This window comes from Cynocephalus volans, chromosome 3, assembly GCF_027409185.1.
Source record: "Cynocephalus volans isolate mCynVol1 chromosome 3, mCynVol1.pri, whole genome shotgun sequence".
Taxonomy (NCBI): Eukaryota; Metazoa; Chordata; class Mammalia; order Dermoptera; family Cynocephalidae; genus Cynocephalus; species Cynocephalus volans.
In genome coordinates, this window is record NC_084462.1 from 78,969,743 (window position 1) to 78,988,488 (window position 18,746).

Below are 18,746 nucleotides of genomic sequence, written 5' to 3' on the forward strand. Positions count from 1 at the left end.
ATGGGCATTGGAGTCAGTTTTTGAAAACGTCTTGTCCTACATATCAAAAGTGCTTCCCCACTATTTTTAAAAGTTCCAATTTATTCACTTCTCCAAAGTTTTCCTTGCTGCTGGTAGGTTTTTTGGGACTAAGTTATTTTGGAGTACATGAGGCTTCTTCCTAGCAAATTAACTGAGGCTGTTTTGCCTTGCACCCGTTTTTAATAACTGCAATGATGAGAGGAATAGTAGCTTGAAGTGGCTAGAACCTATGGAAGACTGGAGGCTTCCCTTCTGCTGGATTCTAGAATTTGGGAGCTATCAAGTTCTGGAAGGATCCAGAGAAGCCACACTTCACCTGAAGTTTTCCCACAAAACTGGGAAGGCACATATGGCCTCAAGGGCTCGTTTTCCCTGTCCCTTTAGCCATTATAAGGGACCAGAAAGAAATCATCCCATAGAGACAAGAATTTATTCTGTTATTGAAGATGTCTTGATTTCTATTAATGACATCTCTTTTTTCTTGAAATAAGTTTTGATTTCTCCGTTTAATTTGTTTCCCATGATTCACTTTTTTCAGTTTTCATTCATTCAAATCATCTATTAGCTGTTCTTTGCTTACATCTTGCTTTTTATTTTAGCAAGTCATAGAAGGGACTTGAAGATGCTCTTCCTCAACTATCCATCTGATGCTTGAATTCGCTTGACAATGTCCTCTTGCCTAGGGTTTTCCGGTGCATGACTGATCATGTCTGGTGACAGGACATTCAACTTCTTCCAATGCAGCTAGTTTCACCTCTGGATGACTCTAATTGTTAGAAGATTCTTCTGTGTGTTGGATTTAAATCTATTTCTTGGTAATCACCACTCATTAATATTAGGATTGTTGTGGCAATTAATTTGGATAACGAATATAATGTACTTAGCATAGTGTCCGGCACAAAGAACACAGTAAAGGGTACCTGCTGTTACTGTCGTTGTTACTGGCCCTTGTCCTGTTCTTCGAAATTGCGTAACACAAACAAGTTCTTCCAGTGGACTCCTTCTGCATAACTGAAAACAACAATGGTCTCTACTTGACCCCTAGTCTCCTTCCCAATATTTTGAGCTTACTATTCCCATGAATTTGAATCATTCCTAACATGACAGGGCTTAAGTCTCTTTGTTATTGTGGTCGCATGCCTCAAACAGTTATAGCGTGTTTTTCTAGGCAGAGCTCCTAGCAGTGAAAGCACTGTCCACGCAGCGGGTGGGTGTGTGGTGGGTTCTGATCTGTGTAGAGCACAGCTGCAGTTAACAAGGCCTAAGTCACATTATCTTTTCTGGAAGCTACGTTACACTGGTGATTCATATTAGGTTTATTGTTGACCAAATCTGAATGAGTGGGAAAAAACCACACTGTCTTTCCTCTGCTCTCTCAGCACAATCATCAACACAGAAGACCCACTTCTGTGACCGCATGTGTGGGGATTTCTCCCCACTGGCAAGCAAGCCAGCAATCCTTCAGCAGACACCAGCCGTGTACCCTGCAATTCAGTTCCAACACGATCTGCCTGGAGATATCAGAATGCACAGGGTGAGGGCTCAGTCCCCAAGGCTGCCCCCACTTCAGATGCCAGTCTCAAATTCAGGCCTCTGGAACTTCTGACTAGCCAGTTACATATAAATCAGCATTCCCATAACCCCTTTCTTAGGTTCAATTAGTTTGTGTGAGCAGCTTACAGAACTCAGGGAAACACTTACATTTACCGGTTTATTATAAAGGATATTACAAAGGATACAGATGAAGAGGTGCATGGGGTGAGGTATGGGGGAAGGGGTGCGGAGCTTCCATGCCCTCCCCGGGTGCACCATCCTCCAGGAACCTCCACATGTTCAGCTATCCAGAAGCTCCCTGAACCCTATGCTCTTGGGTTTTCTGGAATCTTCACTACGTAGGCATGATTGAAGCATGGACAACTGTGTAGAAATGTGATTGGACCAAAAGGGCATGATTTAACACTAACTGATGGGGGAATTTAACTAAAGACTGATGGGGGAATCCAGCAAGGCCTGTGTGCTCAGATTCTTCTCGGCCTCTCAGTACAGCATTCCTTCCTCCCAGTATGGGGTGCAACCCCTCCTGAAATGGGGGTCTTATGATCTACGATCACACAAGGTAGGTCAGATGATTATTTTTAATGGCCAGCTCCAAGACAGAAAGGTGTGGGAAGGTTAGAACAAGCCTGGAATCATAGATGAAAACCTATGTACATATATGTCAATCATAAATTCTGTTCCTTTTTTAATAGGATAAATGTATATTTCTACAATTTTTATGACCGAGGTAAATTAAAGACACTTATGTTTATCATAGCTAAACATTTGCAGCTTACTATTCCAGCCTTCAAAGACCCCTTTTGGCTCTATCCACATTGCACTTTGTTGTTGGGCCCACAGAAATCGTTTTCTTTGTTTCACGGTTTGAATTTTTTTTTTTTTTGCAAGATTTCTGTAAGATGAGGAAACTGAGGGTTAATGAGAGAAGTGAAGAAAGAGTCTGGGTGAGCACAATTATTTAAAGTGGCAGAGTTACTCCCGATTTAACTGAGAGTAAAACAGAGAAATAGGCAAACACAACAGACAGAAGAATGACCTGGACTATGAATTTGGAGATATCATGAAAACTTGAAAATAACCTATCTATTCCTGTGGGATGCAGTCACAAGCACTAAGTTTAAATTACCAAGCATAAGAGCGGTTATGTAAAAACTTAACACTCTGCCTAGAGGTGCTGTTATAGGATCAAATGAGACCGTATATGGGAAAGACCCAGCATGGGAGCTAGAAACCAAGAAGGGAAACTATAAGAATTTGTCTGGTAGACATGCATTCTCCTTATCCTATCTCTAAATCTACACTTCGGCCTTCATCTTTTTCTCTATATTCTCATAAGTAATTGCATCTAGTCCTTTAACTCTTCCCTTTCTTACATTCCCTATGTCTAGTCTATCATTTTGTGGACAAACCCGTGTTTATGCTCCCCCTGCTCTTCATGATTTCATAGCCTTCGATCATTTCACTTTCATTCTCCATCTTCCCCACCAAACTCCCTGTCTTCTCCCTCACTCCAAGCACCCTCTGCAGGATGTTTCCTAGCTCTCTGCCTTTCCGGAAGATGGACTTCTTATTAGGCTTGTCAGAGGTCACCCCAGGCTCCTTGCTGCTCTTCCTTGGCCTCCTAAGTGTCTGAGACTTAGTTTCTCCATCTGTAAAGTGGGACATGAAGTCAATATTACCACAAGAGGATATGATAAGCTTTAAGTGAGTTAATGAATACCAATTGCCTAAAACAGTGCCTTGCACGGAGGAGGCACTCAAAAATGCCATGGTTAAAACAATTTCATTCTTAATAAGTCTCCTTTTGTAATCTGACTTAGAAGCAATTCATGTGATGTATGCAAACCTCCCTTAAAGGATCACATTGTACATTTCTAATGAGGAACACAGAAATGATTTTTCTAACTGCTAATGGGTTAACTGATTCTAGCCTCGTGTTAACATGATTTTATCATTTATGTGGAGAACTGTGAGAGGTAACCCCGATGAAGCATTCACTCTGTCCTACTCCTCTCCCAACCATCACTTTGGTGGTTCACAGCTGCCAGAAGCAAGACTTACGGGTTCCACGAGCCTAACAGGAGCACCCCTCTGGAAAATATTGGTCTCTATCACCTGTGAACCTATCTACCAATAACAAGGGTGGCAATGAGGATGATGATGATAAGTCTCCATTATTGAGCCACCTACTATGTGCCAGCAACTGTACTTGGTCCTGGAGACAAAAGAATAAATAAGACAGTCATAGATTAGAGACAATCTACATAGATATCCTATCTCAGTGCCTGGCACATAGTAGGAGTTCAATAAATATTTGAAGGAAAAAAATAAGTAATGCTCAGAGAGTTTACATGACCTCCAAGAAGATCTTTTGGATTCTTGAAAAAATAATACCTTTGCATGGGACCCAAAATATACCCAACTCCATACCAAATCCAGCTCCTTGGTGAGAAACATGGCTCTGAGATTCTATTACAATTGTGCTCTATCCAATTCAAATACTCTTACCCAAAGCCTTATTTTGGCTTCTTTCCTCCTTAGCCTCTTCACACTTCTTGATGTACCCACTGTTCCACAGAGCATGTCTCTAGACCAAAGCTAGAAAAGTGTGTTACAGAAAAGAGATTGCTAAGGCAATAGAGCTCTCAGTTTGTCGGGACGATTTTTCTAGGCCTAAGTGCCAGGCCAGTCCTTAGGAAGACAAGGCTATTCTCCTCCAGTTTTCTTTTTTTCCCAATCACTGACTTTTTTACAAATGGATCTTAGTAGTTAAACAAATGAGCTGTTTTAAAATTGCTTTGAAATAGAGATGTCAGTTGACAACCCATTTTGGGGCTCTCACTTCTTTGCTGGAATACAGCACCACTGCTGCTGGAGCCTTGCTCTGTGTGTGGGTGTGTATATTCCACATACATGAAATGTGGTATATTTGGTAAACACTCTTGATTAGCTTAATTCATGCTTGTGCAGTTCTTTGTGGCTTTAATTTCAAAGTTTTGAATGACAATGGTGGCAAATATGTTGGGTACCTTAACTCTTTCTGCATGTTAGGATCCATTTGTTAAATTACTGATTTCATTACCCCTGGTGGCTCTGGGTCTTAAGGAAGTTAATGCCTCCATCGAAAGTGAACATCTTTATTCCTGAGCCTTCCACATTAGAAGGATCATCCCCAATTTTTTTGAATTACTTAAGGATGTGAAAAATATCTTTATTTTCTATTTGATGACACTTCTAGGTAATATGAGGAATTATAGAATAATACCTTAGCTTGGAAAGGGTTTTACTCCAAAACAAAATCAAGGCAGATTCTGAGCGATTGCCTGTTAAGTGCCAGTTTGACATTTGAAATAATCTGAACTTAGTGATTTGGAGAACCCAAAATCAACCAGCAGCTATAACTTTCATCCACTCAAAACCCATTTGGCCGTGACTGATGAAGAGGCTCATTTTGCTTGGGGGGATTGAATTTGAGCAATTGGGGATGAAAACATAAGACCTAATGATGGAGTATCTGCTGTGCAATGTCAATGTCCAAATTTGTGTTCACATTAAAATAAACACATTTCTGTGCCTCTTTTTCTTAGGGAATTTAGGATGGAATAAAAATAAACTAACATTGAGAAATGGTAGAAGTAAGGCTCTACCCTTCATGACAATCTCACCTGGGGCAAGTTGTTCAACCTTTCTTGGCCTCAGTCTCCACAATTACAAAATGAAACTGGAAATAGTGCCTTTCTCAGAGGGCCAGTGTGATGATTAAGGGGCTGCCCCACGTAATGGGTTAGTGGGTGGAAAGCACCTCTTATGAAAACCTTCAAGGTGGAAGGCACATTTACTATAAGACTTATGAAATCTAAGTTGCAGGACTCCCCACTTACACATACCCCTTCTACATATACATTCCCTAATTTTGTATTCATTATTGTTGTGTTTTCTTGAACAGAGCCTCTGAAATTATATGGTTCTATAAAGCTTGGATTCTCCCTTGTCAAGCCTTCTTCATAAGTTTGTTCCATTATTCTTCCCACTTTGGTGCAGACTTCAGAATTCGTCAATTTAAAGAATGTTGTTAATGACTGCTAAGAATATGACATTATTTTTAGAGCATCTGTATGATGTATGTTATAACAGAGCTCTCCCGGGTGGAATTATCTAGAGGTAGAAGAATTAATTTATTTCTACACGTGTATTAAACAATAGATTTATTTCTGCCAGGGAAGGCAACAGTGTAGAAGTTTCCTTGATGAGATTTAATATTTGTAGACTGATCTACTGATGAATACCACCTGGTGTTAGAACAATAAACCCACGAAAATAAGATACATAGTATTCATTGAATGCCTCTGATCGGAACCCAGCTACATGAACATTTTATTGTAATTAGTTAAACTGATGAATTTGTTTTTTGCAGTCTTGATTGTTTATCAGATCTAGAAAAGCTATGTGTCTTCCTTAAGGAACAGAGGTATGGGCCATTCTAACTGGGACCTGGAGGGGAAAGGCATTCGGACAGAGGTGTTTAGAGGTTGTGAGAAGAACTATGACATTCACGTGGCATGCAATGACTACTTCTTCCCAAAGTCTGCAGACATTTTTTTTTAGAGGGAAGAAAGAGTTCAGTTAATGAGGCATTAACTGAGAGAAGCTTTTCATTGTAAGAACAGCTCATGCTAAAGGAGGCGTTCTTATTAAGGAGACACACACATACTCGGTGACTCACAGATTTGTGAAACATTGAGTGGTTGGAAGCTGAGAAAGATGAACAATGAAAGACTAAGAAATTTGAAATGGAGATGAGAAAAAAGACACAGTGCTTCCTCTCAGATGAAGGCACCCAGAGCTGAGGCTAATGTTGAGAGAAAAGAAAAATAAAACAAAGATTTTAGTTGGTTCGGAGAATATTTTACTGAGCTGAAAAGTGGTTTGGAAGTATAGCGCCGCTTCTGAATGCCATCAGAAAGGGACAGGAAGAACTCAGTGAGGGAGAAGCAGAAGAGAGAACCCCAGGGCTCCCTGCCCCTGGGAGGCAGAAGTGTGGCTAAGGGCAGACTGCTCGGGAGGGGCCTGAAGCAGGACTTGACTAGGATGCAGAGGAAATCACTGCTGGACCAATCGTGGCTGACAAGGCCATAAGCCTGTGTAAAAGAAATGCATCTTCAAGATAACAGAATACATTAATTGAGAATTCAATAAATGTTGTAATGCTTTGTGATTTATTCTCCTGAGTGATTCATATTCATTTCATTTATTAGTTACTTAGTGTTATTGGTTTATTAACCCACAGTATACATTTTATTGGTAATGATAAATACTGTAACACTTATTTTTTTATTGGTGCATGTATCCTGAAGTGACAAGGTTTTCTGCTAAAGTTACACTTAGAATTCTTTGATAATAGTGAAATCTGAGAAATGATGAGGAAAAATTCTTGGTTGGGAGAAAAGACTGATCATTTCACTGATAGTATAGGTGATGGTTGTGATGGTTGTGGTAGCCATGCACCTGGCTCTTTGTTGGCCATGGTGTAAAATCACTTAGGGTTTCGCCCCATTTTCTGTTCCATAATTATTTACTGAGTGCATTTGGGGGTGACTGGAATGGCTTTTCCAACACCTGAGAACTGATTATGTGAATCTCTTCCCATTGCTGCTTTTAGTGATATCATTTCGGTTGCTTGAAATTGGCCATGATGGAATGTTTACACCATGGAAACTGGCAATCCCTACAAATCCGAATTTTCCTCCCACCTGGAGAGCTGGTTGTTAAATGTTTGCCAGCATCTACACATCCCATGTGCAGGGCACTGTGCTCGGTACTGTGGGGGAATGAAAATGTGACTGAGATAAATTCTGGTCCTTAAGGATCTTATTATTTGCTAGAAGAAATTAATAATGATAATGATTTTCTTTTGTTTTTTTCGTGACCGGCACTCAGCCAGTGAGTGCACCGGCCATTCCTATATAGAATCCGAACCCGCAGCGGGAGCGTCGCCGCGCTCCCAGCCCCGCACTCTCCCGAGTGTGCCACGGGCTCGGCCCAATAATGATAATGATTAAATGATAACAATAATAAGCACCTATCGATCACTTACTGTACTCTGTTAAGGCTTTACAGATTACCCCACTTAATCATTACAAAAACCTTATTAGGTAAGGCCCTATAATTATTCTCATTTTTTACATGAGGAAACTGAGGTTCAGAAAAGTTAAGGAACTTGCCCATCCTTCAGCTGGTGAGTGGTGGAGTTGAAGTTCAAGCCCATGATGCACTTTGATTCAGTATGTTAAGGACAATAAGATGAAATAAGGTGTTGAAAAAGAAACTCAAGGAAAGGGCTATTCTCAGAAAGTCAAGGAAAGAGAAACTAGCTGTGGAGCTTAGGAGAATCTTCACAGAGCGGGTGGAACTTCAGATGGGCTTGAATTTCAACTGGAATGGTTGCAGTGGCAAAGGCTGTGTTGGAAATGGGAGGATGAAGGTCATGGCGTTCAGTCTAGTGAGTGGTGTGGTCTGCTGAACAGTGGAAGCAAAGCTGCAGAGGTGGGCTGAGCCCTGTCATGAGGCTAAGGTACCCGAGCTCTATTTGGTGTCTTTGCAACAGGTCAGCTAAGCTGAAGTCATCCAGACCAGACTGCATCCCAATGATCAAAAATTCAGATTTACTATAGTCATATCAATGAGATAACACAGCATTCAATTTTACAAAATCCAGTTAGTTTTTTCTCCAGCTCTGAAGTGTTTGAAGAGCATTCCTTCAAAGGCAGACGGAGACCATCTCATTATCCTTATTATAACATCTAATAACTTTGTTATAGCTCAAGGCCAATCGAGCATGATCCATAAATTGTTAGACTTTAGATTGCCTGGGTGCAAAAACCATGTTTGTCTGTTTTTTCACTGTCATCCTAATACCTAGCAGTTTCTGATAAATAGCGGGTGCTCAATAAATATTTGTTGGCATGCAGATTTAAGTTATCTCCTCATGCTTCATGGACTGGACCCTAAAAATGTTAGTGTCCACACTTTTGATTCTGGTATAATTAATAATATGCTTAAGGGGCCGAGCCCGTGGTGCACTTGGGAGAGTGCGGCGCTGGGAGCGTGGTGACGCTCCCGCCGCGAGTTCGGATCCTATATAGGAATGGCCGGTGCACTCACTGGCTGGGTGCTGGTCACGAAAAAGACAAAAAAAATAAAATAAAATAAAATAAAATAAAATAATATGCTTAAGAACGTTAAAGAAAAAAACCCCAGATTTCTCATTTATTTGTGTATTTGTGGGGTTTCTTCCTAGAGATGTTAGGCGGGAGGCATTGAGGCAGGTAATTTGTATGTTCTTTTTCTTAGCAATATGGACTCAGCCTGAAAAGTTTGAAAACCACCTAATTCAAGCACTGAATGTCTCTTTCATCCCTCTGCCTGCTCAGTCTTGGGGAGTAGATCCAGACAAAGTCTGGTTCACCTGCTCCTGCCTCACCTGGCACTTGGCTTTCCGGATTCCTCAGTACTCCCTTGGTTCCGTAGATGCTGGATTGATGTTGGTGTCCCAGCTGAACTTGCTTTCTTAGATTTAACTTTTGCAACACCGTGAGGCCACACCATCTTTGACACTTGCATGCTTTAGGTAAGAAATACTGATGATTTGATGACTGAGGTGCTGAACTAGATGTGGCAGTGGCTTCCCAGGTGACCTGGGACAACATGAACCACTGAAGGCTCTTCCTGTGCACTGTGGCAGTGGTGTGTGCCTGCCTGGCTCTGGTGGCCTTCACCATAAGCTGGTGCCCAATGCACACCAATCCACCAAGTCAATCTTCCTCCAAGGCCTCCTTCCTGGGCAATATGAAGAAGTGGACTCTCAAAAAATTGAACAGGAGAGACAGATTATAGACAAAACTTGAGAGAAAATGAAAAGGCTGAGCTTTTTGGGATGCAGGTCCTGGAAGAATGTGAATTCATTAGGATATGCAGGATCAATTTCACCTTGGATGAAGAGAATCCTTTAAGTTGAAGAGAAGGGACACTGGATAGGAACTTCAAGCTGTGTGAAGAAATAAAGATCTCTGGTAAAGCATGCTCACTTCTGCCAGCCACCCTTCTGCCATGGGACAACCCTTGCTAGATGCTGGTGCTGTGTACTTGGACTAACCAGCCTCCAGAACCATGAGCCAAATAAACTTCCGCTCTTTATAAATTACCCAGTGTGTGGTATTCAGTTATAACAGCAGAAAACAGACTAAGATACCAGGTGACCTCCAGGAAGGTCCCTCTAAACCCAGCAAAGCCTGCACAGTAAACTTGTGCTCTTATACAAGGACACTGAGTCAACAGACTCACTCCTGTAGAACATGCTGAAGCCCTTGGGGCAGTAGGCTGGGGCCAAGAGGAGTGGTCAGATGAGAAAGGTTCTGCTTTGGGGGACACACCAGGGAGAAATCCAAACACATGGTATCATCAAGGCCACCAGCTCTCAGCACACAGGTAGGTAGACAGGTGGATGAACACATACCTGACACTCTATGAGTTTTCTCCTGCAGACCTGTAATGAGAAGAACACACACTTAGATGCCAGTGCCCTGTGCTTCAGGAGACTTGAACGAGGACATTAAATGTGGAGACCTCTGAAGTCCTGAGCTACCCTTTCCCCTACACCACGTCTCCTCTCCAGCCTCATCAGGCTGCTTCCATGTCCACTCCCCCAGGGTCTCTCAGTGCTGTTCTTTCGACCTGGAACTCCGCCTTGAGAGGTGCCTCCTTCTGGAAGCCTTAGGGATTCTCTCCCACCCCCTTTGGTGTCCATCACTTGACTGTAATTGTTTTCCCAGGATTTGAGAATGCCCCAGGACTGGGGGAGAAACTTCAGAGGAGGGACCTGGTTCCAGAACTCTGTGCCCTGAGTTCTGTGAGTAGCATCTAGATGAATGAATGAATGAGGCAGTGAGTGAATGAGTAGCAGATGTGTAGATGGCCTCACTGCATCCCCTACATGATATTTCCACATTATTTCCCCACTATCAGCTCTATTTTGAAGTACCCAGTAATCAATCACAACCATTTTACAAAGGATATGAACTGATATAATATCAAGAAATTAGACAATTAGATTGTATTGTACACTTGAACTTTCAGAGACTGTGAAATACACTCTATAGACAGTGACACTCCCCTGCTCTGTAAACCAAAGGAAAAAAACTTTGGGATTAAACCCTACACAGTTGATGGTTATAGTAGCAGTTGGGCTTCCTGGGCCTTAAGGAGCAAAGGACTGTGAGCAAACAAATTCAGGAATCTAATCCCTGGACATCCCAGATTAGATTTTATTGCTAGAAAGGTGAAGAAAAAAAAAAAAACAAAAAAAACCCAAAACCTACTTCTTCTCCCTCGCCCCGCCCTGCCCAAAACCCAATGATTCACTTTCTGGGTGGTAATTATCTAGGACTTAAATGCTCTGTTTTCTTGTCTTCTACTATTTTGACAATGAACCATAAACTAACATGCAGTAGGCACTCTCCCATTCTATATAAAACTCTTAACTTAAGGGAAATGACTTTGGAATCCTCCTTATTACCTGTCCTGACCACTTTGGGTGGACTCAATTTCCAAATGGCAGCAAGGATAGGTAGCCCAATCTACAATTGCTTGTAACCCATACCAAATCACAAAAGCCACGTGCTTTACCATCTTTGGTAAAATGGAATTCCTTAGATTCCTTCCTGAGTTGCAACAGGGAGGAATTGTGGGTACAAATCTCCGTGATTTACTGGGACTACTTAATACCAAGGGAGTGAGTACTACACATCTGTGGTGTTCAAAGGGGTTGGCACAATCCTAAAATCATTGTCCCCTGATACCATCTGCTGTGCCTTTTACAACTCCCAAGTTTTGGGAAGAGCCTTCCAAAACCTGCTGTTTCTTCCCAACATATGTTACAAGAGTCTGCCTGTAGTCATCAAAAATTGCAACTTGAACATATTTGTTGTAGAATTTATGTCTCTTGTCTTATGTTTTTTGTTTCTTGGGAAAAGGTATTCATTCACTAGGGAGGACTGAAGGAGATCTAATGCTTTAGGTAGGAAAATGAGTGTGTTTGTACTCCAGGAGACATTCCAGTTAAATAACAGAAAAATACCACAGCAATCCTTGATATGGTTTTATCTCCTATGACCCTGTTTGTAATTTTAGCCACATTTTGAGGGGATGGAGTGGTTACACCTGACATGGCAGAAGCATGAAGGGGGAGGTGGAGGAAATTAAGTAGTTGCACCAACTTACAATGGAAAGCAATGTTTTATGCTAAATACATCGGTTTGTAATGTCAAAATTACCCCTCTACTCATGTGCCCACACCTTCCCCAGTTCTATTCCAGCATTTTGTGAACAAAGTCATGCTTATGCTATCTCTACTCTATGATTTTAAAGTCTTTGGTCATTTCTCCTTTTAGTCTCCATCTTCTCAGACTAAAGGGTCCTGAGATTTTTAGCTTACCAGGCTTCCTGTCCTCTCCTTGACTCTAATTGCCCTTCTCAGGACTCACCATAGCTCTCTTCCTATCTTGAAAGACTTCATACAAGGATTGGCAGGTGACACCGAAGTCCGCCTGCTCATCTTGAGTCATCATTTTGAGGTACAAACACAATATTAATATCTAAGCATCTTTGATGCAACCCTCAAGAAGGGAGGACAGGAGATATTAATGATCATCCTGTCTTTGGAGCAAAGAGTTTCAGAAAAGGCCTTTACAAACACTTCACATTCTTATAGCATCTAAATCATACATCAGAGCAAAGGGCTTTGGGGAAATGATATTCATCCAAGCTGTCTGTTAGAAAGGTCGATAAAGTCAGTACTTGTCCAGGCTTGTGCCTTGAACCATGCCTGAGCAAGCCTCCAGGAGGAGTTCTCTGAGAGGATAGTTCTGCATTTTTCCTTGGCTATTTGCTGTAGGTTCAGATGAAATGTTGGATTCCCGCTTCAAGCCTTCTTACTATTCAATAGCCCAAGCCATTTCCAAGTAGGATATTTTACTCTTCTAAGGTAGAAATATGCTGTCGCTTCTGGGAACGGATCTGAATTCTAGCTAAGAAAACTTATGTTAAAACTTCAACTTGATCCACCAACTTTCTTGTCAAAAGAGAAATGTGGGCAGCAATCAGGTATTTGTTTTGAATTGGGAAAGGAAGCGACCAGTCTTTGCTTTGACGTATTTAGTGATAGCTAGCTTTTTTCTTTCCTTCAAGCTTCCATCTTCAATTAATGTAAATATGTTAATGAGATACGATTTCCCTTATAGACAACACTGATAGTAACAGGGGTGGGACTGAACGTAATGGTTTCTGTAACATGTTTAATTTCTGATATTGCTGTTAAATGTGGAGGAAAATTAGTCACATTTAGTGCCATCTGTTTCCAAAAGTGGTTAAAGTGTGAATTGCCTCCTGATTAGTCATTTTATCCCTTATAATAATAGTAGTGGCATGAGGTAACTCTTTTTATTACCTTTCTTTGTTTTCTTCTATAAATACACATTTGGTTTTAGGAACTAGGATTAAAAATGCCAAAGGACATCCTTCAGGTGTCTTGGCCATCATGCATATAAAAAGAATCTAAAGACATTTTTCCTCTTCAGTCCCAATGTACCTTACCTTCCATTTAGAGTCAGATACAGATGGAGATTATAGCTATACAAATGGATAAAATCTTCAGTAGTAATAAGCACTGTATGAATGATATTAATTTGAAGAATGAATGGAAGAACTCAAATACGTGATGCCTTAGACATTCCATTTCTTGGGTTGTTGATGCTGAGGGCACTGGAAGAGGTGGGGGACAGTGGAGAGTCCCTTAAATGTATGCACACTTCTCACAAGAAGAACAAAATCATTTTTAAAGCTGGTAACCAACTAAATGGTTTCCCTCTAGTTTTGTCTTTGGAATGATCATTTGCATAGAGTGGACAAAAACTTAAATATGACTGTTCAGACCTCTTAATCAGCAGGTCAAAGTTCTGGAAAGCTCACCTGGAATATTTGTTAGGATATTTAAAATGTTAAGGAAAAAATTTCTTATTCTGGGTTGTGAGTGTACTGCTTTATTTTTGAGTGGTCACTGGAATTTTTGCAATTTTCTAATTTTTGCATGACTCCCTGACGTATTTTAGTAGAAAATCAGACTCGAATTCTTTTTCGGTCTTCAGTGGCTCTGGATATGCCAATCTGCCCTTACAGTAAGCAGCTGAAAACTCTGCCCCACAGCACTCACGCAGCGGAGGAAGATTTACTTCTTTACCTGCTTTCTGTCTGCTCAGGAATGCTGTTCCTCCTTGAAACATAAGAAATTTTTTAAAAAAACTTATTTTAGATAGAGAAGTTTAAAAAAAAAAAGAGGGAGAAGGAAAGTTTTTGAAACCAAAAATCAACTGTTTTTTCCAACTATATTGAAAGTTTTATTTTCCCACAAATTAACAATTAAGATAATCCAAATGCGAGATGAAGTTTTTAAAAATTTTCTGTTATAGGATGATTTTAACTTCCAGATGTGTAAAGTAACAAAACATTAAAGGTATGCTAAACTAACTGAACAGTGAAAGCAAAGCAGCCCTCCCTTTATGCTGTCAAGAGCGGCAGCAGGTGGACTGCTTGCTTGAGTTTGGAAGGACAGGAAGCTTTGGATGCTCAATTAGTAGGTTAGTCCTCCTGAGGGTAGGACACTTCTTCTACCACTGCCCAGGTTTGTTGGTAGGGGAGGAATTGGTTGTCTTCTGAAACCATTTGTTTGATCTTTCAATCAGTGTTGAGGAAAGGGCAAACTTTTGGCATTTTGAAAATTAAGAAATTTTAGTTAATTTGAGAAGTTCTTTCCAGTATCTAGATGGGGAAGCAGCTAGATTGATGGCTACTAAATGAATTTTGAAGTGGATTGCCGACAGCTAGTTCAATGATCCTGCATGACAGTAATTTCCAAATGATGTTTTTCTCCTATTAGGGCAGTTGAATCGATTGCTTACAAAATGTTTAAATGGTAGCTTTTTATGGTAGAGTTTACTGTACGAATATGAACTGAAACACCTTAATTAGGCTACTTCAAAAATGAAACAGCCTGCACTTAGATGATATGGAATCCTCAGCGAAAGTCCAGCAGAGAGAATTTTTGATTTGCTGTAGTTGATGTAATGGCAGACCAAATCACTAGCTGCCCGCGGAATCTGTAATAAAATGGGCAGGAACTGCTTCAAAGAGAATTGACATGATTAGCTTCATCCATACGCTGTCAGCATTCTCTGAATTACCTCCTAACCCTCTCTCTTTCCACCTTTCTCCTATTCATAGCCACACTGGCCTTTGTATACCAAATAGTCATTTTTTCATGCCTTATGCATAAGAGCTTTTGCTTGGAATTTTAACAATTTTTTTTCTAGCTAAAAAATGAATATGAATGTGAGAAAAGGAAAAAGAGAGAGGGGATGAATTGTTTTCCTCTCCTGTAATACCTATTTTATACTAAAAAATTTGTAGTGTAGGAGGAGACGTGAAATATTATTTTGTTTTGCTATTTTACCAGGCCATTGCTGCAGATGAGTAGCGAAATATACGTTATTTGACTATAAACAACTGACAATATAGATACTAGTGATTATGATGACCAATTAGTGAAAAAGTGGTTAAAGGAATTTATTTTCCCACCATGTACCAGTTGTACAAGAAAGATCTTTGAAATTATCTTGTGTTACAAGAATAGGTTATCATTCTTGCTGGATGTCTATTGTTTATTTTTTCACTGGTTTATTTACTCCTTCCATAAATATTTTGTCCCTGCTAAGGGCCAGATCTCTATGAGGCACTGGAGATACAGTAGTAAAGCAGTCATAGAGCTTACAAACATGGAAAACGATTGAAATAATGAATTGCAATGTTGATGAAAGTTTGAGGGAGAAGCATGGTGTATTATGTGGACATTACTTAGGGGAGACCTATTAAGAGCAAGGATGATCAGATCATTGTCTGGAGGCTGCATTTAGTCTTGTTTAGTAGCTATAAAAATACATAGATTAACATGTATTATAAAATAGCATTTCTAGAAAGATATTTGTATAGGGATTTTGGCTGCATGTCCAGGGAATACAGAGCAAGTGCATGTGGAAGTCCCTGGAGAACAGAAAAATAACTCAGAGAAGATTGTGGCACCTATTTTAAGTGGTAACCATCATACTGAAAAATGAATTCAGGTTTCTGTTTTTGTTTTTTGCTTTTTTTCTGGGTGAGCTCTAGGAAATGGCGCTCTTCATGCTCAGGATAGAGTCTTCCAGGGTTTTTTTTTATAAGAATTAAGTTTTTTTAGTACCAAATATTTTTAGTCAGATTTCCCCGTGAGTTTACTTTTACAGTTCATTTATTTGAACAGATGTATTCAACAGGCTTCTACATGTTTCCTCATTATATTTTATCTTGTTGATTTTCGCATAGTTAGTTCTCTGAATTCTCTTTCTGACCTGACTCTTCTGTTTTTGTGTTATTGGGAAATTGGTTAAAGACGTCTTGCTGGCCTTCATGTCATCTGATAAAACTGCTAAGCATGACAGGGCCAAACGCAGAGATTGGTGCACACTGCAGAGGTCTCCCTCCAGGCTGACTTGCTTCCTTACTAAGGTGTTCAGCTAGATTTGATTCCCCAGCACTAAGCTGTCATCAGTGCTGTATACTGTAGGGCCAGCTAACTAGGGAGGGGGCACAGGCTGGGACATCAGGATTCTCAACTGTCATAGCCGACTAGCCATCATGAACTGAAGAGGCAGAAAAGAGCGCTGGGACTTACAAACATTTTATCTGTGCCAGAAACTATGAACTGAAGGAGTGGCACACCAGGGAGGCCGGAACTTCTTTCCCGAGCTTCAGGCCTATGTCTACAGCACTGCATTTACTCGCCATCTCCAATGGGTGTCCCATAGGGACCGCATATCAAACTCGTCACAAATTGAAAGCATCTCTGCCTTTGTCTCCTATCTGTAGCTGCACCCCTATTCTGGTCCATCCTCCACATTGCTATCAGAGTGATCTTTCCAACAAATCTAATTTTGTCCCTTATTCAAAATTTGTTGGTGATTTCCTTTACACGAGTATACTTCAAAAAGTTAATGGAAAGATTTGTATTATCTTTCAATTCTATGTTTCCACAAACTTTTTGAATTACCCTCATATAAGCAGGATAAAGTCCAAACTCTGCACGAATGAGACTCCGTGATCTGAGCTCCACCTAACTTGTCCAGCTCTACCTGTGGTTTGCTGCCTTGTTCCTTTACATTGGCACTGAAATTCTTTGTTTTCCTGAACATGTCATGCTTCTCATTCTCTTACTTTTTCATATTTTATTCCCTTTGATCAAAGGCCCATCTTCTCACTGTCAGTCCTCTATTCAACCTCCTAGCCTCTGTTCCAGGGAGACTTCCTCTGTGAAACCTGAGAAGACCTCACAGAGAAGTCTTCACAGACTCCCCTGGCTGGCTCATGGGACCTCCCTGTGGAGGATTTAAATTAAATCCTGTGTGCTGCCATGTTAGTGCTGATCATGGGTATCATAGCTGCTTTTCTCTTGATGGCAGGGTCCGTGTCATTCCATCTTTGAACCTCCAGCACCTCACAGAGTGCCTAGCTCATGAAGGGTGCTTGTGGAATGAAGGACAGCTGAGTAAGACTAGAGCTGAGGAAGCTATGGGAAGAAAGATGAGCAGCTACTCAGTAGGGCTGGAGCCTGAGATAAAGACAGAAGGACCCTTACAAGAAATCCTCAAGGGAGTACTGGGTTTGGTTCCTGAAAAATAACTACCACTGCCATAAAAACCTAAGAAAAATCTAAACCCGCTAGTACAATAAAAATGGCATTCATGAAGAGAAAACAAGCTAACAAAAACACTATCTACAACCTAAGGAACCAACAAACAAAGAAACCAAACAGTAAATCAGAAAGCAAGGAACAAAAGACACCTAAGACAACCAAACAACCAATAAAATGCTAGGAATAAATCAACACCTTTCAATAACAACTCTTAATGTTAAAGGCTTAAATTCCCCAATTAAAAGACACAGACTGGCTGACTGGATCAAAAAGCAGGACCCAACTATATGCTGCCTACAAGAGACCCACCTCACCCATAAAGATTCACACAGACTAAGAGTGAAAGGATGGAAAAAGATTTACCATGCAAACAGAAAAGAAAAACGAGCTGGAGTGGCTATTCTTATATCTGACAAAATAGACTTTAAACTAAAAACCATAAAAAGAGACAATGAGGGACACTACTTAATGATAAAAGGACTGATCCATCAAGAAGACATAACAATCATAAATATGTACGCACCCAATGTTGGAGCAGCCAGATTTATAAAACAAACTCTATTAGACCTAAAGAAGGAAATAGACACTAATACCATAATAGCAGGGGACCTGAACACTCCACTGTCAATATTAGACAGATCATCTAGGCAAAGAATCAGTAGAGAAACACAAGATCTAAACAAGACTCTAGACCAATTGGAATTGGCAGATATCTACAGAACATTCCACCCAACAACCTCAGAATATTCATTCTTCTCATCAGCACATGGATCATTCTCCAGGATAGATCACATATTAGGTCACAAATCAAGTCTCAATAAATTCAAAAAAATTGGAATTATCCCATGTATCTTCTCAGACCACAATGGATTAAAACTAGAAATTAATAACAAACAAAACTCTGGAAACTATACAAACACATGGAAATTAAACAGCATTCTACTTAATGACATATGGGTCCAAGAAGAAATCAAGCAGGAAACCAAAAAGTTTATTGAAACTAATGAAAACAATGATACATCATACCAAAACCTGTGGGATACTGCAAAAGCAGTATTGAGGGGAAAATTTATTGCATTAAATGCTCACTTCAGAAGAATGGAAAGATGGCAAGTGAACAACCTAACACTTCACCTTAAAGAACTAGAAAAACAAGAACAATCCAATCCTAAAGTTAGCAGACGGAAAGAAATCATTAAGATCAGAGCAGAACTGAATGAAATTGAAAACCAAAAAACAATTCAAAAGATCAACGAATCAAAAAGTTGGTTTTTTGAAAAGATAAATAAAATTGACAAACCATTAGCATGGCTAACAAAAAAAAGAAGAGAGAAGACTC

General features: G+C 40.3%; 1 pseudogene; it reads right to left on the reverse strand.

Annotated features, from left to right (window-relative positions):
* LOC134372590 (TBC1 domain family member 13-like) overlaps nt 1–18,746 on the reverse strand; it is an 83,868-nt pseudogene that overhangs the window by 3,628 nt on the left and 61,494 nt on the right.